The sequence below is a fragment of the Euprymna scolopes genome, chromosome 16 (genome assembly GCF_053919585.1).
Source record: "Euprymna scolopes isolate OS-2025 chromosome 16, ASM5391958v1, whole genome shotgun sequence".
Taxonomy (NCBI): domain Eukaryota; kingdom Metazoa; phylum Mollusca; class Cephalopoda; order Sepiida; family Sepiolidae; genus Euprymna; species Euprymna scolopes.
In genome coordinates this window covers 27,199,833-27,225,674 of record NC_136497.1, presented here as the reverse complement: position 1 = coordinate 27,225,674, position 25,842 = coordinate 27,199,833, and the positions used below count along the sequence as shown (strand labels likewise).

General features: G+C 35.4%; 1 protein-coding gene and 1 pseudogene across 1 annotated transcript in view; one reads left to right on the top strand and one right to left on the bottom strand.

Moving 5' to 3' along the window:
* The window catches only part of LOC145295897 (PI-actitoxin-Avd5a-like), an 85,777-nt gene that overhangs the window by 44,348 nt on the left and 15,587 nt on the right, over positions 1 to 25,842 (top strand). The gene's annotated exons all lie outside the window — the stretch shown is intronic.
* On the bottom strand, positions 1,420 to 1,536 carry LOC145296330 (5S ribosomal RNA; annotated as a pseudogene).

Genomic DNA, 25,842 nt, shown 5'->3' with positions numbered 1-25,842 from the left:
TTTGATAAATCCATGTGCTGGTACTGGGTCGCCAATTAAGAGAAGAGTTAAGTGACTAGTTATAGGTAGAAACCTTCTTCCTATAATAAAAATGAAGAAAATATAACGACAAATATAAATAGCAATAAACTCGGACACAATGTTTTTATATTAAAATAATAATAATTTTTTTATTTAACCAAATAGCTTTATATGATATATATATATATATATATATATATATATATATATATATATATATATATATATATATAAGTGTGTGTGTGTGTGTTTGTGTGAAGGGGATGTTGATTACGTTTTTTCATTACTCGTGATCTCCTGTGGTCATGAGATTAAATTCAATTAAAAGCATTTTGGATATTTTAAGCAGAATAATAGAGTAAATGTGGCAATTGTTATTCCAGGCATATTTGACGAAAGAAAAACGCGAATAAAATGCATCCAATTCTCAGACGTAGCATTGATTCTCAACACCTAATTTGATTTTTTTATTATGGTAAGCAAAATAAATATTTTAGAATTTATTTGCCTTTTCAATATCACAGATTTTAAAAAGCTTTTCGCACCTATTTGATAAACGGCCATGTGATGCCTATCAGAGACTTCACACTTTAATATCAAAAGATTTAAAATCCTTGGACATTTTTTCTGGCTTGATGTTTTTTGATTACCACATCCTCTGAAATATTTAATGTTTCCTTTTATTTTGGTTGGTTTTGGCACAAGTGAAAAATATATATGAAAATCTTTATCAAGTTTATCAAAACCTTTGATAGAATATATAAAAAGCAAAGATTTAGAAGTTTTTTTTTAACTTAAAAACCTTTTATTTGCCTTTAAAATACCTCCAAACATATGAGATTTTACTTTATAGGCGATTATGTGTGAATACACTGAAACATTATTTTAAAATTTAGAATGGGGGTTTAGTTTTGCATATAAATATAATATAATATGATCCCATTTCCGGTACATTCTAGTTTTTTAATTAGTTAAGTAATTTGTACCATTAATTCTAAGCCCGATCAGCAAAATCAGAAAATAACATGTAATTGCTTTAATTTTCGTATTGCCACCCAGACTTAGGGTAAGTAGTAAGAAAGGAGCGCGTCTTTTATGATTTTTAACAATAACATATTTTATACTAAAGTTTAATTTGGAACATTAACATTCTCTAGATTTAAAGCAAATACCGTTCGTTTCATATCCTTAAAACATTGTCTGATCAACAGGGGTATCTTCTTCAGTCTTTGACAGACCATGGATATCCACGAAAGGGTGCCTACACGTGGATTTTTTTGTGGCAGGAGGTCTGCAATCTCCAACCACACCTGTCCCGAGTCGACTTTGTTAAATACCAGTGGCAAGTGAAGTGTATGTACAGGACGACTGGAAACAAATGCCGAGAGGAGTGAAGAGCACATACAGCGCCTAATATTCCCAAATGGTCACCCACCTGGTACTAGCCAGGCTCAACGTTGCTTAATTTCGGTGATCTGATTAGAACAGGTGTGTCAACGTGATTATGCCGTATGTTCAGCAAGGTATGATCATTTTGCGTTAAAATTATATACGGAACTTATTGTTTGGTGTTTTATTGTATTTTTACCACAAAAGTTTTCAAGCTGTTTACATATAATCGCCTAAATATGGAGAATCGTGTTTTTCTTTTTAGGTATATTACAATATAAGTTGGATTTGTTTTAAAATAATAGACGTGGTTTTTCATACGTAGTTTTATGTCTATTGGTTAGATAAATGGATAAAGATTTTTGTAAAAATAAACTTTTTTCATTTTTATTTTTTATAAAAAAATATTTTCCCGGTACCTCACACAGAGATTAATCAAATAATTTCGTTTTGGAAGCAAAACATCGACTTCAGCTACGTTGTTGGATTAAAAAAATAATAAACGTGGGTTTTCATATGCAATTTCATGTTTTTTTCGCTAGATAAAAATGTATAAATAATTTTGTTTGTAAAAATGTGTTTATGTTGAAATGCAATTTGACGCACTAGCATACTTTTTGGCAAATCAAAATGGCGGATTTAAATCTGTCGTTCTAGAGTCCTGGCGTCCCAAAAAAGAATTGCAGATTATTTTACGTTAAATAAAAATTTGAAACTGATCTTCAACACTAATTACTAAAACGATTGCTTTTCTTTCCGACAAGTTTCTTTAAAGGGTTTTACACGTAATCACCTATAAAAGTAATATTTCTTTTTGGAATGGGGAGTTAGCTGAGAATGTTAATCGAAAAATTTATCATTATTAATTTTATTATTATTATTATCATTATTATATGTTTATATTTATAATTAAAAAAATACTTCATTAATAGAGAGAAGGCACAGAATAGTTAACAAAGCCAACACCCTCCACATTATAATTCTGTTAATGATTTTGTCGTGGTGTCCAGCTTGCGGATAACAATGAACTCTTTTGCTTACTATAAAGACCGGAAGGATATGTCTCTCGGCGTAATGTACAAGTCATGCATATTTGGCAGTCGGACTGACGTATAACAACCCCCTTTATTCGTTGTATTTATCATACATTTTTCAATATGTTTTTGTCCAACTCTACACGGAGATGTGTCGTTTTCCCCGACGCTTACTGGTCCAAAAAATAGTTTCTTCCATGGAACTGCTAGACTTTGAAATTCCTTTCCTTTTTTCTTCTTCCACAACTGTATTTACCTTCTGAAGTATAAATATGATGTGAACAGACATCTCATTGATCAACTTCTTACAGTCCCTTATTAAACACGATCCCAAATAGAAGCATCTTACGTTCTTAGTGGACAAAAGGCCTTCTTTGGGGTGTAAAAGAGTTTAAAAAATTGATGCATCTTATTCTTGTATTTAAATCGCAAAGATGTTGCATATCAGTAGTACGGGGACATTTAAATAGTAATGCCTCCTATTTTATATTCCGCCCGAATGGATCAGAGAGATTGCAAATTGCATTGGTAGGATGATTTAACTTATCCATTCATAACTTGGAAGTTTCATCTCTCTGTTTCAGATATTGACTGTGTGAAACTCTAAGAAAGCAATCTCTGTCATGGACGTAAGTCAGAACAAGCGATGCGTGATTTGAAGTCCGGGCAAAAGAGCACTGAGAATGGTGGTGACTATGTGGAAACATAATTACTGGAACCCAAAAAGTCGTTCGTTTTAATGGTACTACCCCTCTCTTCGTAGCTCTTCAACTTTTTGAATTAAAAAATTAAAAATTTTTTGGTTCGACCTTCTTATTTTTAAATTGTGATAAATTCGAAAGATTGAAATCTTGTAGAGATTTAAATCATATATCGTGAACAGGTGAAAAGTTATTATTATTATTATTGATTTATTATCATCATGATTATTATTATTATTATTATTATTATTATTATTGATTTATTATTATATTATTATCATTATTATTATCGATTTATTATCATTATTATTATTTTTATAATTATTATTATTGATTTATTATTATTATTATTATTATTATTATCATTCTTCTTCTTATTATTATTTGACTAGTACTAGTAATCTAACAAGCCATCATCAAAGATTTCCCTTTGGGAACAACTTGTGGTGTTATCTGGAGTCTGAGTGACAACAAGTCTCCCCAGATTCCCAGTACTTTCCACCACTTTCGATAAGCTTTGCAGATGAATTTCTGTTATTCCAACAGCCGTTTACCATTGATTTCTCGTTGACAGCGACCACTAGTCTTAACTAGAATCTGGGTGGCAATAAGCTTTCTCAAGGTCCTAGTCCTCTTTGATATTATCTAGCGGAGGTCTGACTCATGCTTTCTCTCCGTGGTCTTTCCATCCTCCTTCATCCTCCTCACTTATTTTGCGTGGTGCCAGTTTATCGTGACATACACACACAAACCTAACAATTATACAATTTCAGTTTTCATGATTCCATGTGATGTTCCTTTGTGTTTTACATCTGTAGCCGTTTTTGTGTGTCCAGTTTGTGTTTGTAGTTCATGTGTATTAGTTTCCGCATTCAAGAGTTTTCCTTAATATTTCTGCGTTTTCGTTATTGCTATTCGTTGCATCTTCTCAGCCAGCCTTCTGATTTCAATCTCTCCGATTCTTTTTTCAAAGTTTTTCGGCATTGTTTCTAGCGCCCCTCCTTCACTTCCTTTTCCCTCTCCTATTATTATTATTATTATTATTATTATTATTATTATTATTATTATTATTATTATTATTATTATTATTATTATACGAGATCATAGATAATCCAAACATGAAGAGTAGTGATAGGCGGAAGGTGAAACTGAGGTAAAAATAGTTCAAGGCGTAATTCAAAACATCATAAGAAAGAACATATCGATTACGGAACTTAACAGGCTTCTGTATGCAGCGTCATACGTTGTTGCGAATTGTCTTGGCTTAATACAGAAGAAAAAGAGAGAAATGAAGGATAGAAGGCCATAGGAGAGAAATCCAAGGATGAGCTTGTGTTATATAGTTCATTATTAGTATTATTGTTATTGTTCGTATTTCTTGTTGTTACTGTTATTGTTAGGTCTTATTAATAGTGAGAGTCTTATTGAGAGTTTGTTGTTGTGTCTTAGAGGGAGATGTTGTTGTAAGAGAGATTGTTCGTGTTATAAAGAGATTCATATTTATAAATGTTTATACTTAGAGATGTAGAAGAAGCTCTTAGAGTGAGGAAACAGTGTTCCGACAGTCTTAGTATTCATATTGTGTATGTAAGATGTGCATGTAAAGACATTTTAAAACACATGATATACAAGACATATAATGACAATTTTCATTTTACCTTTTGTTAGAATTACAACACAAAGACCACGTTTATAAAAACACATGATGGGTTTATTTCTTCTCACGACCGGTCGTGGTTTTCTGAGTCAAGAATTCAAAGCTTCACATTCTAAGTTTCAAAAGTGACCGTCTCGCTTCTAGACGCTCAAATACCAACTGCAGACTATCGTCTGTCGTCCTCAAACCCCCCTGACTCTCCCTCAGTTTTCTCCTCGCTTAACTCTAAAGTTTCTAACTATATCGAGAACTTCCCATTTTCCATGACGTCATACACATGTTAAAACATGTGTCTTCTTTCACGTGTTCTGGAAATGCGTGTCCAAAACATTTTCCTTTGTTTACAAAAGGAATTTTAACCTATATTCCCAGTAACCTATATTTCAAATATGTTAAAAACATGTTTATTAAATTATCTTGTAGTTGCATTCTTTCAATTGAATTTTCATAACAGAATTGACAATGCACATTCTTTTCTTAAAACTATTTTATCTCTAAGCTTAACAATGGTTTGATTTACATTCCATTTGCTAATTCTCTATCGTAATCTATTTCTAAACCTAAATTACGAGGTTGGAATTTCGTCTATTCTATTTCATTTTCATTTTAACTAAATCTCTCTATTTTTATACTTACATGAAAAAGGGGACAGCCCTTATCATGTAACATCCCTCCCTTCCATATTTCACAAAAAAAATGTATGCATTTTTAAATTTAGTACATTTTTTTTTCTACATTCACACAACCACCCGGCTAGGAAAGATCAGGCTAAAAAAATCTCTTTCAGTCAGCCCTCCTCGGCCGACTTTCTGATCTTCTTGGCATTTACTTTTTGGGTGTAGGGTCTTTACCTATGATTCACATCAGCTACTTTCCAGCCACCCATATGCCGCAGACTAAAGGTTTCCACCTCCCTCGAAATGGACGACTCCCTTCGTCCCAAAAGTGTCCTGATCGTCTCTTTCCGCATGGTTAGTCTTATCAAGTATGGCTTTGTTTTTTTATTCTATAACTATCTTATACGGGACATACCAAAGCTCATAACCAATCTTCTTGGTTGGCTTTAACTATCAAGATATGCATTTTTCCTCTCATACTGATTCACTCGGATTTCCTTGCTTGGATTCTCGAAACTTCGACGAGGATTTAGAAATATCACCCCTAACTAACTAACACCTTTTGCGCCACAACACCTTAATTGCGCACTAAATTCTATCTAATTGCCCGATTTTTTGTGATTTTTCTTTTCTCTCACCAGAGCTTCCAAGATCCAGCAGATATATCCCACTGGTGGTATGAAAATTAGGAACTTTTTTGGAAAAAGTGTTGCATTTTGGCAGAACAACCTTTTCTGGAACAATCAGTCGCAGCTGTATAAAGAATGAAATGGTAATAAACAGGCGGGAAATAACAATACTCCAAATGCAGATGATGCCAAAAAGTTCTGGAGTGGGATTTGGTATGTCGAAGGGCGACATAATGAGAAGGCTTGCTGGTTGGGAGATGTCAGAGCAAAACTATCAGGAATGCAACAAATTGAGAACGTTGAGATAACCATTGATGACGTTAAGGCTGGCATACGAAGGATGACAAACTAGAAGACATCTGGTCCAGATGGAGTGATGGGCTTCTTGTTCAAACAGTTCCAATGCCTTTATTCACCTATAGCTGCTGCCCTTCAAAGGGTCGTAGAGTCGGGAGATGTCCCTGATTGGCTTGTTAAGAGAAGGACTACACTGATTTGAAATGATCTTGCAAAGAGAACAGCTGCCAGCAATTACAGACAAATTACACGTCTACCACTAATGTGGAAGCTGTTAACCGGAATCTTTGCAGAAAAAGTTTATGGACATCTTATAAGTAATGGTGTTTTCCCCGATGAACAGAAAGTGTGTCGGAAAGGCTCGAGGAGTACCAAGGAACAACTAATGATTGATAAGGCAGTAATGCAGGACGCAAAGAGGAAGAAAAGTATCTGAGTGTAGCATGGATCGATTACAGAAAGGCTTACGACATGGTTCCTCAATCATGGATCCGTGAAACACTATCGATGATGAAGGTTGCTGGGAATGTGATAGGGCTTTTGGAGACAAGTATGGTTCAATGGAAAACGTTGCTGACAGCAAATAGAGAGTTGCTGTGGCAGGTTAGCCTTAAACGTGGAATATTTCAAGGAGATTCATTATCTTTTTTGCAATAATGATGGCACTGAGCATCCTCTTGAAGAGAGAGAAGCTGAGCTATAACTTTGGATCTGGTGGCAGACGCCTCGACCATCTGTTTATGGATGATTTGAAGATATTTGGTAGAAATGAGAAGGAAATGGAGAGACTGGTAGAGCTCGTAGGGACATACTCCAAAGACATTGGGATGGAGTTTGGGATTAACAAATGTGCGGTGCTGGTGATAAAAAGGGGATTGAAGGTTCATTCGAATTGAATAGTACTGCCAAATGGAGAAATCATGAAAGAAATAGAAGATACAGCGTATAAGTATTTGAGAGTGCTGGAGAATGTAGGCATCATGAACAGACAGATGAAAAAGAAAGTCAGGAAGGAATATCTTAGAAGAGTGGAACTAATTGCGAAGTCGAACTTGTATGGAGGAAACCTAATGAAAGCGGTGAATGCATGGGTAGTCAGTGTTTTGAGATACAGTGCGGGAATTTTAAAATGGTCCGACAAGGAGTTGCATGCCATGGATATGAGAACAAGGAAAGGTTTAGCAATGTTTAGTATATTCCACATTCGAAGTAGCGTAACGAGGCTGTATCAAAAGAGGAAAGACAGGATTGAAAATTGATAGAATTGAAAAGTGTAAAAGATTGTGTTAGAACTTAGGAGATGTCGGTGAAGGAGCATGTGGTTAGAAGTGTGGAATGGATGCTTGTGGCCAATGAAGTGATGGTATTAGAGACCAAGGTTTAGTATGTGAAACGTATGGATAGAAAAAGGGCAGAGAAACTGAATAGGAAGAAAATGCACGGAAAGTTCTTCCAGGATATAGCAGAAGTGGCTGATGAAAGATCATGGCAGTGGCTTAGAGCTGGGTATATGGCTAAGAGTACTGAAACTTTTGTTTGTGCAGCACAAGAGCAAGCATTAGGAACACGATTGTTCAAAAAAGTGGTTTTAGGAGAAGAAGTTGCTGCAGAATGCCGAATTTGTGGTAAGACCTCAGAGTCAATTGCGCACCTTGCAGCAGGGTGTAGCAGATTGGCCCATAGAGAGTACTGCAAAAGACACGGTCCGATGGGACTCCGGATATATTGGAACGTCTGTAAGAAGGTTGGGGTGAAGTGTGTTGGAAAGTAGTTTGAGGAGGTGTCTGATGAAGTGAGAACAAGTGAGGATGGCAGTGTAGAGGTATGGTGGGATAAAAGTGTCATAACGACCAAGCAATTGGAACATAATCGTCCGGATTTGGTCGTCATTGACAAAGTCTAAAGAAACTGACAGATTGTAGACTTTTCAGTACCCTGGGACAGGAATGTGAGAGAGAAGGAGAACGAGAGGTGGAGCAATTATGCTCCATTAGCCTTGGAGATAAAGCGTATACAGGGGGTTAAAACACAAATAATCCCGGTCGTAGTTGATACACTAGGAGTAGTATCAAGTCGTCTGGAAGGACAATTGAAAAAAACTACAAATCCCAGATCTTTTATGCGGCCTTCCGACCTCTGCTATTGTAGGTACCATCAACATCCTTAGCTCCTGGTTTGAAGCCGGGATTGAGGGAAATCCTCTGGAGATGAATCCCATTTTTTTTCAGGGAGACGTTGATAAACGAAATCAGAATTATTATTATTATTATTATTATTATTATTATTATTATTATTATTATCTATATATTAATACGATAGCATGTGTGTTATTTTCTGTGTCACGCTTACACCCGGGTCGTTTAATTGCTATGTACTTCCATTTCTTGTAATAAATACTTTTACCAAGAATTCTTCATAAGTTTGGTTTCGGTTTCGATTAAAGCTGAAGGAAATAAAGTAATATATATATATATATATATATATATATATATATATATATATATATATATATATATATATATAAGTTTGGGAGTCAGTTTCGATTCAAGCTGATGTACCCAAGTCACATAGATATATTTTTTATTTTTGAAACCGCAATTTTATGATATATAAGAATCGATAGAACATTAACTTTAAAATAATATATAGGAAATTTGCAAGAATTAAAATATCATATTTAAGCGTATTTTACGAACTGGCTACACCGGGCATCCCTGCTAGCTTGGATAAATACTTCTGCAGTTTTAACAAAATAACTACAATAATATCAGAGCGTCTCGATTAACGCTGAATATCTACAGAATGCCAACATCAATATATTGCATATGAATCAGCCCCTGTGGAATTTCCACAGGTCCCGCTAGTTATTATTATTATTATTATTATTATTATTATTATTATTATTATTATTATTATTAACGTGAGAACGAATCGCGCGAAAAAACTTTGCAGCGTTATAGGTACATCATTTTAAAATGCGTCATGACATTGTCTGTAAACGTCAATAGAAAATCAGTTCATGTTTTTGTAAGAATTGTATTTTGAACTTTTCTGAAGAACCTTTCAAAAAATATATTTAATAACATTCTTCATTCGAAACTTTCACTATCGATTTGATATATCAAAAGAAAATGGTCGTCTCGTTTGCAGAACCTGTCACATCAGATCGATTACTTCCTCTTCATTTTCGTGTCCACTTTCTTCCTTGAGTAATAAGACCAATTATGTGCCGGAACAGATGTTGAAAGTAATTGTCGGTTATAGAGGTTATCGTTATTGGCTATCCTGTTTTTTTTTTGTTGTTGTTTCACGCGGAATGCTTCGAAACATAACGACACTCATGGACACCTGAGGTCGTTATCGACTTCTAGCGATCATAGGGACCACATACTGGTCCTTATTAATATACTTTTATGCTAGTCTTCATACATCGTTTTTGACAATATCACAATCGTTCAATTTTCTTGTTATTTTGTTCTGTTTGGATGCTATCTCAAATATTCCAACCGAGAGATCTTTTTAAGATTCTAATCGTTGCTGTACTTTGGGGTAATTGCGCCAAATCCGCCTACTAAACAAAAAAATGCTCTTTATATGCGTGGTTTCCAAAAGAGCGCTTTTAGCTAGTTGGCGCAATTTCCCCAAAGTACGGTACTTCGTTCATCGAATACATTTTTCAGGTAATTTATTAACTTCTTTTTCATGAGCTTAAATCTATGATCCCCCCTCGCCAATCTGTCACGAAAAAGACTCGTCTAGCTGAAACCACTGTTTATAATTTCCCCCATTCTGCGCCTAAACCTAAACGTAGATTCCATGAACAAAGTTTCTTTATTAGAGTGAGATTGCCAATTCATAACTTATAGGCGGAGGTAGGGAGATAGTATCTGCTGTGTTGACACAAGGTCATTTTCCCAACCATTATCTCTATCTGTCTCTATTAGTAGTTAAAATATGACATCCATCTTCTGCTTATAGGGGGATGAGGTTGTTGGAAAACTAAGAACAGATATTCCACTTTGATCTTTGTTATAAGACCAAGTAACCAAGTATTTTCCCACCAAGCATTATCTCCTTCTAACCCCCCCCCCAAAAAAAAAAAAAAAAATGCGTAAGAAATCGGCACGGAATATATGCCGGCCATATTTGTCATATTTCAAAAATCACATAAGTAGTGTTCGTTTTGTTGTCCCAAGCATTCTCTCTTGCGTTTGTGATTAGTATTAGTTAAAATCCGTTAGTTTCTTCTGTTAAGGTTGGGATGATGAGGTCACTGGAATGATGAGAACAGATACTACACTTTGATCTTAGCCAAAAGACCAAGTGATTATAAACATGCTTAAATTAACCGATCATTATGAATTTTAAGTATGTGTTTGTATATTGTATGTATTACTCCTAAACTAATTAACCAATGATTGTATTTTAAGTATGTTTATATCTTTGTATATCTGTATATATTTGATTTACTGCTAAACTAATGAACCGATCATTATGAATTTAAAGTACGTGTATATGTTTATATATTGATATGTATTTTTAAGAGGATGAGGGGAATAATATGAGTCAATCCCAGGAATTGCTGAAGCAATTTAAAATCTTCAAATTACTTTATTTCATATATTTTTAAAAAAGAGGTGAATATAGAGTCGGTCCCGGAAATGGTTGAAGCAGTTTACGATCTCAATAGTACTTTATTGCATATATATTTATAAGAGACGAGAGGGAAATATGAAATCAGTCCCGGAAATCGTTAAAGCAGTTTACGATCTGAAAATTACTTTATATTTTTACGATCTCAAACTTACTTTATATTTTTATTAGCCGTGGGGATATAGAGTCAGTCCCGGAAATGATTAGAGCAGTTTCTGATATCAAAATAACTTTATTTCATATATATTTTTGACAGTAAGGGTGGGGATTGAATAGGGATTCAGTCCCGGAAATGGTTGAAGCGGTTTACGATCTCAAAGTTACTTTATTTCACATATACTTTTAAGACTGTTTCGGGGGAATGTGAAGTCAGTCTCGGAAATGGCTGAAGCAGTTCACAATCTCAATATTACTTTATTTCATATACATTTTTAAGAAACAAGGAAGGATATGGAATCAATCCCGGAAATGGCCGAAGCAGTTTACGATCTAAAAAATTACTTTATTCCGTATATATTTTTAAGAGATGGAGGGTGATCCGTATTTTCCTGAATTTTCAATGTTATCATCCGGAAATGACTTTACAGTGGTGGTGGTGGTGGTGGTGGTGAGTTGAAGGAAGCATGATTATATTGGTGTTAAAAGTGCTATAGAAGTCTTCGGGGATGACCAAACTTTCTTTTTTTAGGGTGGGGCTTAAGGGAGTAATGTCCGTTTTAGTGTCAGAAAGCAATCTCCCACGATGTCATATTCCAAAAATTTAGAATATCTGCAGAATCATATTCCGAAAATGACATAATTGCTCCTACTATTATGTTGTCTGAGGTTGAAATTTATGGTGAAGCAAGTGTTGCCTAATTACTGTTCATGTCAATGCGATGATGTAATTATTTGGAAAACCTGAGTCTTGTTCCAGAAATAATATCATTGCACTTCAAATGATGGCGTCGGTACTCAAGAGGGGAAAACACAGTGATGTTAAATTTTATAATGAAGCAAGTGTTGCCTAATCCCAAGCATCTCAGTGTATTTATTTATTAACTTGTAAAACCTGCTGAGTAATCCTCCAAAAATGACATCGTTTTTCAAAAAAAAAATAAATAAATAAATAAATAAAAAAATGGTGTCGGTAGTGGGGAAAGAAAAGAAACACAGTAATGTCGAAGTTTATAATGAAGCAAGGGTTGCCTAATAACTAACCGTGTCAATGTATTTATGTATTAATTAAAACATCCTGCTGAGACATCTAAAAATGGCATTATTTCTCTTGAAATTATAGTGTCGGTGGTGAGGAAGGAAAGAAACCAGTAGTGTTGAAATTTATGGTGGAGCTAGTGTTGCCTTAAGGGGGTCAATATTTAAGACAATGTATGGAGTTGAGCAGGAAGATGTCCGTTCGCATTACATTTAAACCTCTGCATGTTAGTACAATAAGAGAATTAGAAAACAGGAATAGAATGCCAAAGTCTAGCAGTCTGATGGAAGAAACTATTAGATTAGCGGAGTTTCCAGCATCTAGGGATCTCAACAGTGGAAGGGTGGGATTTTGTTCTTTGCAAAGTTAGTTGGGGTATGTACGTCGAGTGGGAACAAGAGCTACGAATTTATCAAAGCATATTCCATTACTTGTTAAACAGGCACTGGAATTTAATAGGTTGAAGCTTGGTTGATAGTGTGGGACCTATCAGAGCGAGAGACTAGTGATAGATGTGGCAACAATACTCCATGCATGGGCGAATAATGACCTTGTAGAGATATAGGATACTCTTAGGTGTGAATAATTTTCTAGCATGATAGAGGGAAGCTACCTTTGAAATATTTAAAGTTTCGCTTATGCCATAATACCTATTTTTCAGACATGCATAAGTGCAGATTGCAATAACTTGTTTCAGGTAGAGTATTTTCTTCCAGTTGTTCCACTCGTTTTAAAATCTCTCATGATAAATTCTACTAAATTTGACCGTAGAGAACTGAATAATAACGCAGACTAGCAAACTGGTGCGCCAAGTTCGAATCCAATCAGCTCCCTACGATTAGTTTAACTTATGCATATTAGGAACCTTCTCACAGTCCCTTCTATAAAGACCTGATCCTATATACCAAATTCCAACAATGGAATCAGCTATCAAGAAAACCGTAATATGCTAATAATTATTTTTTTTTACATTTGGCGGATTGCTACTTATCAAGGCCCGGAAACCATTCAAGGATAAGGAGTAAGTGTTGGGTAAATGATGAGACAACATGATCAGTAATGGTGGAACTTGGGTAGGGCTTAATTATTTAAGAGAACAGCTCAGCAGAAATTTAGATTTTAGATTTGAAGACGACCATCCAATAGTCAGCCGGGAAGCAGCCACACGATATTGTATTCCGCAGACAGAGAAAAATAATTTCTGATTATGGAATTTTCGTTTAGTTTTAAGTACAGATAGAGAGTAATCGAAGTCGGCAGTTGCTGTAGCTAGACGGGTATTTGTTGTAAACTTTTTACAGAGAGTGACTATAAATTGGAGCTCAGTCGAGCACCTACCATAAAAATAATAATAGAGCAGAGACAGACTCACAGCGTCTCTTATGTGAGAAAAAGAAAGTGAAGGCAATTTATTAACCATTTTAATGTGGCTGTCGCAAAATTGCGAGAAACATGACACCTTTAATAGCAACTGACACTACACGCAAAACTAGTTTCATCTATCATACTAGACAACGGCTATCTATGTACGCAGTGAATTCAACAACTGACTAATATATGCATGGACAAAATAATTTTCTATGAGCAGATAGTCAACATCTTTATAAATTCAAGATGGCTGCCATCACAATAGGTAAATATGTCGAATTTTAGTTTGATATTTATATATATAACAAATGTTACAAATATTAATTACATTGTTTAGGCATACAATAAACAGTTAAAATTACAGTCATTAAAAAATAGGCGATAAAAATCATTTTTCAGTAATACCATTCAAACATGGTAGAATGTGTTCTGATGAACTAGTTTCACTTGTATCCCTTCGACATACATATCCCCGACAAACCCGCTTAGCAATAAGATTTCACCCCTTCACTGCTGATGTCCCTAAATGCTAGAAAGCTTTCTATTCTAATAGTTTCTTCCCTCAAATAGCTAGACTTTGGAATTCCCTTCCTGCTGTCTGCTTCCCTGGCTGTACTGATATGCAGAAGTTTAGATGTAACATAAGCAAATATCTTGTTAATCTTTTCTAGACATGGCCCCAAATAGTATCCCCTTACGTCCAAGTGGCGATACGCTTTTTAAGGGGTGAACATGAGTAAAAATAAATAAATAAATAAATAAAAATATGGTTAAATGGCAGTTTTAGTCATTTAGAACCACTTTAAATCATCACCGCTCACTCATTTTTCGACCAAATTTCTCAAACAATTATTACACTTTATAGATCACCGTCTCAGCTATATTGTGAAAAAAAAATTCAATTTTCGTTCAGTAAAACAAAAGTTAAGAATTTTCCGGTGTTCAAAATCGTAAAAGTATGTGAGATGGTAAGCAACGTTTCCATAGCAACCACGTCGCTTCAGCGACTACTGTTGCTACTAATTCGTCACGGAAGGAAAAGTAACAAGAGAGACAAAGAGAATAAAAGCATAAAAGGGAGATAATCGGGATATTTTATTGAAAGCAAATGAGTACCGCACATTGTTATTACATATGTGTTTATGGGGGCAAAAAATAAGACTGAAATTAAACAAAGAACAAGTAAATTTATTGGAAGCCTGGAAAAAATAATGGATTACAATAGAAATATGCGTTAAACTTAAAGATGGAAAAGTAAAGGACTAGTTGTTAAAACTTGAAAAGAAAAGGAAAGGACAAGATATTCTAGTAAAAAATATAAATGTATAACTTAAAATGTTGCAGCATTAAGAATTTTAAAAATTCAATTTATAACATTATGCAATCAATGCTCGCATTTTTCTATTGTCACACACACACACACACACATATATATTGTCATCCACATCCAGTACTGTTTCGTTGTATCACAACTCATAGTGCGGTTAGACATACACTTTGTGGGAACATGATGAGAATTGGCAGCCAATCTGATGTTAACGCATCCACCATGAGAGACAAAATAAAAAAATTGTCGTTTGCACATGACTCCACGCATCGCTTCCGCTTGGGAAGAAAAAATAAGATAACCACAAAAGAATTATCGACTAATGGCAGAGCTCCGCGCCTAAAATAAAGGCCTAAAATATCACAGTCACTGGGAGCCGGTTTGCCACTATAAAATGAGGGGACCAAAAAGGAGGGAGGGGGAGATTCGCCCTGCTGCGTCAGTGAACGCACGGACGGATTCTCCCACCCGACCTAAAGAGATGAAGAAGAAAAAGAAATAAGGCACCAGTGAACTGAAGCCGACTACGCTCTCATGTTATGGGCCAAAACGCCTCCAATTCTAGACAATGCCTAATTCACACAAACCAAAGAAAGAAAAAGGAGAAAAACATAGGAGGCGAAGACGCCGTGCTGCTAGCTGTTGATGAAAGAAGTCGCCGCTTCCAAGTTAAAAGCCAGGACACATATCACCGACAGTAGCATCACCGGCCACCCACTTACCACCCCCATCGTCCGAAAAGATAAGTACGCTTACGAACATTCATTCTTTGTTAAATTATACAAGCCTACAAAAGTTCATTCCTTATCAATGCATACACACCTACAAACATCCTACGAACACTTTACCTCTTCTAATTAAAACTGTCATTAATAAATAAAACCGGTTCTCAACCTTCAATATTCGTCTGTCCTTAATTGCATGGAGTCAGATTCTACATACTTTAAACGTTGTCAATTAAATGTATTCTTTGTTGTGACCTCTATGGCCTCATTTCCTTCACCCCTTCTCCATCTATAAACTAACCAAAAAGACCTCTGGGCCATAACTTTTCCTCAGCCGAGAATCTCACCTAAAACCGTCGCATTGACAGTCGGCAGCTTTCTCCAATAGGTTACGAATCAATGCCGTAAACAGTTTTCCTTGAGTGTGTATTATATCCACACCCACCCGTCGCAACTAACCATCAGCTTGTTTACAAACAAATTAATAACGGGCTTCGCTTAATAGCTTAAATACGCGTCGGGTGAAAAATATATTTACAAAGTGCTCAACCCCAAAATCTAGCGAACGGAGTGTTAATAAAATTAACAATCTTAGTAATTAGTTGCCTGCTTTCGTTTCTATTATTATTAATTACATTTATTTACACCCAGGAGAAAATGTCAGTAGATATGAGCAATGAAATAATAATTACAATGAACCCATTTCTTTATTATTTCATTTGTTTCATCGTGTAGAAGATAATTACTAATAAGGGATGTGCGTGCTGTGTTGCCGCCGCCGCCGCAGCCGCAGCCGACAACAACAACAACAACAACAACAACAACAAATACGTAATAAAAATGAAGCGTTTGTATATTTTTGATATAATTATTTTTTTGAATTATTTAGATTGTTTGGACTATTGTTCTCATCTTTGTTGTTTTTTCCACAACGTTTCGGCCAATGTAAACTCAGACCATTCCGAGGTTACATCGCCGAAACGTTGTTGAAAAAAAACAAAACAAAAACAAACAAAGCAACAAAAAAACAAAAAAAAACAACAACAAAAAAAACAAACAAAAAACAACCAAGATCAGAACAACAGTCCAAACAATCCAGGTAATGCAAAAAATAAAAATGAAGCGATTATTTCACCCAAAAGTTGCATAGTGCCATTTGGAACGAAAGGGGCAACTACTTAGAATCATATCTAACAGGGAAGTGTGGAGAGTTGGGTAACGAGATGTCTGATCATATTAAATTTAAACATCTACAGGTTAGTACAGCCAAAAAAGCAGGAAACAGGAAGGGAATTTTAAAGTCTAGCAGTCCAAGAGAAAAAACTACTAGAGTAGAAAGCTTTCCGGTATCTAGAGACTTTAACAGTGAAGGTGTGAGATTTTGCTGCTTGTCAGGTTAGTTGGGGTGGTGTGTAGGCATGTACGTCTAGGGAGAACAAATACTATAAGTTCATCAGAACACATTCCATTAAAACTGTTGTAAAAGACGACATTGCGGCGATGCGACAGAGTTTGGAGCTAGGTCAACAATACGGGACCTATTAGATTGGCGATTCTTTTTTGTAACCTATCTAAGAGTGAGAAATTAGTGATAGATGCACCAGCCCATATTTACCAACAATGTTCCATGCATTGTTGCTTGTAAAGATATAGAATGCTCCTTAATGTGTGTATTTTACTCGCACGGTAGAGTGAGCATACCTTCTTTGCAGCAGCCTTGGCAATGTATTCAATGTATTTATTCCAATTCGAATGTTAGGCCGGAGAGGTTGAAAGATGAGTTCTCAGCTAGAGTTTCATTTGTCATGACAATCCTTACTATGGTTTGATTTGTCCTGTATTTTTACGGCATATCAATATTTTTCGGCATATTTAAATAACTAATTATACATGGTTAACCAATCATGTGTTGCTATTTTACACATAAGTTAAACAACATTTTTATTTCATTTTTTCACTTTAAACAAGGCATATTGCCACTTTGAATGCAAGTGACTACTGTGGGTAGTTGAGCAACGGAATGCTTGTTTACATTACATTTTAGAGCCTACATTCTTTGCAGCAGCATTGGCAATGCCCTCAATGTATTTGTTCCAATTCATGTTGCCTGTGAATGTTAAGTCGAAGAGTTTGAAGGATGGGCTCTCAAATGGTCATGAGAATCTGTGATTGAGAAGGTTTTTTGTAGTTGTTAAAGGAAAGAAGTTTAGTCTTAGTAGCATTAAATGTTATCAACCATTTACGGCCTGAATCTTACTATTTACGTTTTCTTTTCAGTCATAATCAATGAAAGCTCGTTAGAGGTAATTTTAATGAAATTCCTATTGGTGCGAACCGTCGACCTGGGTTTGTTACCTTTGAACCCAGTCGGTTCATACAAATTTATGCTTAAAAGTTTATCAACGCAACATTTTCTTTGCAAAGCCCGTTGTTTATGCGTTTCTTGCACGTCAGGAAGCAATCAACAAAACAGAGTCTTTTTTACATAGGTGCGCGATCACAGGTCTTTCATTCTTTTTATAGTCACTTTTTTATGTGTAGGCCTCGATCCTCTCGTGGTTGTTGAACTTCTATTTGACTGAAGGTGAATCTATTCGTGCATGGAACACAATGGATACTTGCTAGAATTTTAAAAGTTTTATTCAGGGAGTTTTCTATTTGGAGGAGAGACCACGTAAATTATTGTTTATTAAATTTTCTTACTGAGCCATAAAAAGATAACGGACTGACAGAGTCTCAAGGCAAGATTCACTTAGATAATCTCTACATTTTAGAACATTTGTCGTCTCTTTCAATCAACAATACAAATTATTTTACATACGTACCCGATCGCTTATCTTTCATTCTTTTTATTGTCGCTTTTCCATGCCTGAGCCGCTATCTTATCGTGGTTGTTGAGCTTCTGTTTAACTCAAAGCAGATGTACTTCTGCATTGAACGCAATTGTTAGAGTTTTAAAGGTTTTATTCAGAGTTTCCTCTTTGGTGAAAGACCGCGTAAATTATTTCTTACTCAATATTCTTACTTAACCCTAAAATGGTCAAAGGGCAGACAGAGTCTCGAGGCAAAATTCACTTAGATCCTCTCTACATCTTCAGAACATATGTTAACTTTTTCACTCCCAGAGTTCGACTGCTTAGAAGCTCTGTCATATTAGCCGACACTGCATTTATTGCGCATTTTTTTCTAGGGAACTGCCCCATGATCTCCCATCAGCTGCACTGTGTCAATTACGTTTGCCGCCAGATTATCCTGACATGTACTTATGTAACTCTCGCCAAAAATCTATACTAGTTAACATAATCGCTATTTACTACCGTAGGGTTTCCATAAAGAAAATATAATAAAAAACGATCTATTTATTTGTTTTTATTATTGTATTCGTGATTTTTCAATTGTGTTTTAATTTTTGAAAATATTCACGTTTCTTATAGTTAATATAAATTCATCGACGTTTGTTTCTGATGTAATGAATATGGATACATCCGGGTTCCTCCTCGCAAGAATATAACTGACTGGTGTAAACCATAAATACAGACGGGAACAGCAGCCTGTGAGAAAAATTAAAAGATACACTGAAAGCCCAAAGCTTAAGCATATTACCAGCTACAATAATCGATTGTTTTACAAAAGGCCACTTAGCTTTTTTTTTCAAACAAATATATTCCTTTCCCAGACATTCCAGTTTCTCTACGGATACTTCATATATGCTTTAATAACTTATACATGCTACTATATACATTAGCTCTGGAATTGAGTTATGTTTAAAGAAATATATCTGTTTAGATTCTTCTAATCAACCGTAAAATGTAACTAACAGAACAAGTCAACCCCCTCATTTTTCCGGCTATCTATCTCCTATTCCTCTCAGTGTATGTTGCTTTAACCACTCTTTGATATTGGTATTTATTTGCTTCTCCACAAAAGCAAAATGTGATACAAAGTCCTTTTTAATGTGGGAGAAAACCAGCTTCCCAAAAGGAACATTTTGAAGGTAGACAAGCATAAAAATTGCCTTAATATAGAAGGGGTTCTCTTTCATTGACTAAGGACAAATTAACTTAAATGTAATCTTATTTATATAGCTTAGTGACTGTAAAATTACAATTGGAGTTGTGAAACAAAAAAGAAGAAAATTACATACAAAAATTTAAGCATGAAGCCCTATAAGAAATGTTTTTTTTTGGGGGGGGGTGCAGGGTCTTTCTAAAAAGTCTTAAAACCTTGGAGATTACTCTTAACAGTCACTATTTACCACAGTATCACATTCACTCCGTGGAGTTGAACTTAATAAATTCCCCGGCGTTATTGTAAAAATTAAGTACGTGTGCGTGTGTGTATATACAATTTTTCATTATTACTATTATCCCCATATATAATAAAATAGGCGCAGTTTTTCCCCTCTGAACCCAAATACCGTAGGTTTACAACAATAGATGGCACATATAAATTTATTATGTTTACACTATTAGCCATCACCTTATTTAACTATAGAACGAAATTTTAGACACATTTAATTCTTAATATTTAAACATTACATTTATTCCTAGGAGCGACATCAGCATCACCATCGCCATAACATACAGAGGAAGTAGCTGCAATTTTCCACTATTCCTTAAGTCCTCTTATGACCCCATTCTTCACCATGTGACTTTATGCTATTTCCTATTTTATGTGTCCACGCCGTCATTAACTAGCTACTGAATCCACACACAACACATACTCTTACCACTTTTCATCTACAGAAATAATGATGTCTACAATGGCTTTTAAATATACACTGGCTTTTGATTAGCTGGACTATGAGCATTCCTACGTTCTAGATTAACGGTATCAGTCTCAAAACCATACACTCCCTCGCAATTCAGTATGGCCGCTTCCGATTACACACATACGAAAGAGAAACCTTCTGACTTCTTACTTATCGCATTAAACACACTGACAATGCAGTACACATGTATTTACACATTAAAAACCTTTCTCTGTGTGTGTTATTAAACTAATAGGCCGTCGAAACTACCACACACTTGTGCTTGTGTTTTCACAGACAAACTTGCTTGTGCGTGTGAGTTTGTTTTTTGTTTATCTACATACACACATGTGTGCGTGCGTGCGTGTTTTTTTTTTTTTGCTTACGTGCGTCTGTGTCTGTGTACGTGTGTTTTTAGATGAAAATATCTCGTCAACAAGACGAGTGTGTAATAATCATTATTACATACTTTGCCTTAACTTAGGCGTAAATCTTTCGAGACTGAAACAGTTAATATTCACCCTTTCGTGGGCTGTGGTATTAGTCTCTCGTGGGACAAAATATGAGTCTCAAGACTCTCAATTGAAGAGAAAGTTATATAAGTTCCTTCATCATGCCGACTCTGACTGGAACTGAAAAAAGAAACGATTTCAAAAGCCCGCCAAACTCTCTAGGGCGTGGGCGTTGAAATTAACCAATAGGGATGTTCGTGATAAAACAATATACAGCATGAATTAGCCAATCAGGCGACCTGATGCATTTGCAGAATTTCTAACAATATTTACTCTTTCGAAGACAGTTGTAAATAGAATAATAAAATAAAGCACAATTGACTAAATAGTACATTTGGTAAAACACCAAACAGTTTCGTTTGTTTTATTTACTCTTTATTTTTTTACTTACATAATTTTTATTTTAATAAATTTAGTTCATTTGCTTCGTCTCTTTTATTTACGCATTCTTTTTCTTACCTAAGTAATTTAATTAAATTTTGTTCATTCATGTTTCGTGCGTGTGTTTATTTTATTTTTAATAAGATACATTTTTAATTTTCTTCTAGGATAATTGAAACAACCTTTTACACGCGCGTGTATTTTTTTAATGTTTAATGTTAAATTCATTTTTTTCCAAATTGTCCAAACCAATAAATTTTCTTTAACTTAAATAAATTTAGTTCATTTTCTTCCATTTTTTTCGTGATCGTGTGTATTTTATTTTTATGGAAATAAATTTTTTTGTTCGTTGAATATATTAAAAACTTGAATTTATTGTAATTTAAGACATCTTTCAAAGGGGTGCGTAAAAAAAAAACTCAACGCGCCCGAAAAAAATTAAAGAAAACAAACAGTATTTTGTTAATTTTTTTTATGTAAATATTGATTATTTTCTTAAAATTTGTTCAAAATTTTGTTATAAAATCTTTAATTTATTGTAATAAAAACATTTAAACGAAATGATTTAGTTTGTGATTAAATAAATTAAAACTGGTTAATCGTTGGCAAAAAACTAACGTGCACCAAGCAAGGCCTATAGCCATTAGTCGCGTGCTCTCGTGTAATGAATGAATGCGTGAATGTGGAATTAACATAAAATTCTTAAAGATAAACTAAAATGACCGAAAAATGGGTTGAAATGACTTAAATAAATAAAAAGTAAATGACTTAGAATGACTTAATGAACTTAAGGATGAATTGAATAACCTTAAAAATGACTTGAATGTTTAAACTCCCCGGGTAGTAGTGGAGCTGGATAGTGACAGTTGGTATGAAGGGTGTCCCTTACATTGACCAAGTTCTTATATGTGGGTTTGCACCCACATATAGTCTTTGCTTGTAGTATCTTACGGAACAGATACTACACTTTGATCTTGGCCAAAAGGCCAAAAAAAAGGGTATTAATTTGCTCTCCCACCGAGCAAATAAGGCACAGGGCCGATTTTTAATGTGAGGAGTGAAGGGGAAATGGGGACCAACTCCCCGGGGAGTAGGGGAGCTTGGATAGTGACAATTGGTATGAAGGGTTCCCCTACATTGACCAAGGTCTTATATGTGGGGTTGCCCCATGCCCCACATATAGTCTTTGCTTGCAGTATCTGCCGGACCAGATATTACACTTTGATCTTGGTCAAAAGGCCAAGAAAAGGGTATTTATTTGCTCCACCACCGAGCAAATTAGGCACAAGGCCGATTTTTAATGTGACGAGTGAAGGGGAAATGGGGACCAACTCCCTTGGGAGTAGGGGAGCTGGATAGTGACAATTGGTATGAAGGGTTTCCCCTACATTGACCAATAACTGATTGCTACAAGAGCAATGGTCTTATATGTGGAGTTACCCCCACATATAGTCTTTGCTTGCAGTATCTGTCGGAAAGATACTACACTTTGATCTTGGTCAAAAGGCCAAGAAAAGATTTAAAAGCTAAGAACAGCATGTATTAATAACAGACCTTTGATCTTAGCCAAAAATGCCAAGCACAAAAGTGTTACGCACAGACCGATTGACCGACGGACCGACAGACCGACCGACCGATGAGCCCACGGAGTGACTGATAGAGTAGCTTACACACGATTAAAAGTGAAAGAAAACAAACCTAACAATTCAAGAAAAAAGATATCGTAAAACGCACGAAAAAAAAAAATGAAAAAACAAAAATAAATTAAATTTATTTAAGTTAAAGAAAAATGATTTAATTAAAAAAAGAGTAAATAAAACAAACGAAACTGTTTGCGCCAGCGCACTTTTATCGTAAGGGAGCGTCGTTATTATGGTTTTACGCAAAATATACGTGCGTGCAGGATCCACTTTCCTAGTGTCTTACCGTTCTTTTTAAAGTACACGCGAATTCATTTATAATTGTGAAATTATTCAAATTTGCAGAAATACAGCACAAACGCAACTGGAAAAAATGATTCAAAATGTCTTTTGGAATATAAATATGTCAAATGAAGTAGCGCTTACGCACTTATATTAGTGTGCTATTTTTTAGGTGAAAGTACAGAATAACTGAAAATAAAATGATTTTTTGTTAAAACTTGCGGAGAATGCTCTGTTTTACGGTTGTTGTAAAAATGTAACCGAAATTCAAATTTCGTTCCGTTTTAAATTCTATACATTTTTACATTACGCCCAACTCATCGATCACATTCGATATGTCAATTTTTATAGGTTTTGGGGTATGCTGACAATGTTGTAGGTATCTATTTAGAAAGCCATTCTTTACATGGGGAAGTTGGGGGTGTCTATTCCGAAAGCTGTTTTTAACATGGGAAGGTTGAGAAGTTTAATCGTTGTATGCATACCCGAAAATCTATAAAAGTCGACATTTCAAATATGAACGGATGGACTTATGTAAAAAAAAAAAAAAAAAAAAAGATTTCAAAAACGTATATAAAATAAACTTTTTTCGTTATTTCATAACAAGCGAAAATTAGAAAACATTTACACATATAAACAAAAAACAGAACTCCTCAGAAATAAACAAACAAAAATAATTCTCGAATCACGGTTATTATACTTTTCCACAAATAAACAATAATACAGGTTCTTATCTCTACTGGTTTTATTTCATTATATCATAACTTTTAGGATATAATTTTTTATATTCATGATTTCATCCCCTCTTCATTTTTTTCTTGAACCCTTACAGATTATAACAATTTAAAAAACACCTTGACATTTTTTTTTTACCTTAAATTATAAGTTTTTACTCAGTGTTATTTTTTCTTTACCTTTTCTTGTAAGGAAACATTGAAGACCAGTTTGGCATTCTACATTTTAATTTTATACTTGCGTTTACTATCGTCACAATTTATAGTACATGTTAAATCGTAGAAATATTGTTATCTCATACACCCAATCGTTGCACTTTCACTATAGCCCAATCGACTAAGAGGTTTCTTTGTTTTCCTACATCTCATTTTCCTTACACCGTCATACGTTCGCTCCTCGCTAATTTATTCTTTTTATTTTTTCCTTTATTTTCCTTTTTTCACTCGAACCGGTAAGATCTGCTATTTACATTTCTTTATAGGGGTTTACTTACTTTTTACAGATTTTTCTTTCCCGATAACTCACACGGAGATTAACTATTATTAAGTGTTTCCTACTTCATTTTGCCACACAAATACGCCATAATGCAAAATACCATTGAAGTTTAAAACTATTTGTGCGTACTTTAATCTATTATAACTATTAGTGAATTTTTGTTTTCTATTTTTAACCAAATAGGTAACAAAGCTAAATAATTTGTTTTTATTATTACATACTTTACATTTCGGGCTAATTTCTTGCCAACCACACACCCACTCACAAAATAGGATGTCTATTTCGAAAGCGGTTCTTAACATAGGTAGGTCGGGAATGACAAAGCAAATGTTTAAAGCAAACAATCAGATCCCGATCGTGGGACAGATGTCCCCTCGTAGACCTTTTTGAGGCGGTTGATCCAAATCACTATTCTCACTATGGTTAGGATAACCAGAAAAAAAACATTCTTTTATCCACGGACAGAGGCGGATCTATGTTGTCAATGACGTATGTTGCGTCAAAGAAATGCGGACGCTCCGCATCAATGCGAGCCGTTACCTCTTAGACATACTCCATGAGTCCCCGAAGTCAGCTGCAATAGAAGAAGGCATGTTCGTCCGTTTCAATTTTATGGTCAATGCAGCATCGACATTAGGGAGCAATTCTTTCGTCTTCTTTTTGAAGTTTGGCAAAGAAGGGCAGCTCATTCTGGATCAGACGCTAGGTCAAGGAAAATTCAGAATTGTTAAGAAAGTCCCGTCCCGGCGCCTAATTCCACTGTGAGCGGATCTCCGTCAGCGACTATCCCAGCCGCTCCCTCAGGAGATCCGAAGCGGTATCCACCATTAATACCCGATAAAGTTTCTTTCTAGGCTGTGAGAAAACACAAGTTTCTGGCACACCTCTAAGCGCAGTTTGGCATTCGGCAAAGAACTTTGATTCCCCCCTCAGTCTACGACAATCTTCGACCGAGGGGTCGGGTTTAAGGTTGGAGAAAGCGCTTATAACCGCTGGGATCCATGGAATATCCTCCCTTAGCGAACGACCTATGAAAGCCAACATTCCGGAATGTTTATGAAATTTGAGATTGGGTAGTCCCATGCCTCCCTCGCTCAGATTTTGAATACAGACCTTCCCGCGAGTTTAATGCTTTCCCTCAAAAGCGAAGAGAGGGGCCTTGTGAATGCAGGAAGGGCAGTACAAACAACCGGTAGAGGATGCGCGAGAAGACGTAAGTAGCGCACGCCTCCGCTCGACCCTTCAAGGACAATCTTCTCCGAATCCAAGTCTCCACCGAAGATTCGGCTTGGTCTGTGATATCCGACCAGTTTTATCCAGCTGAAGTCCCGGCCCAAAGCAGACTCCGAGAACGCTGACCAGGCCATCGGTCCAGCTGGATATGCCCGGAAGCTTAGTTTCACTGCTCCAAGCGCCTAACCACAGGCCGACAGA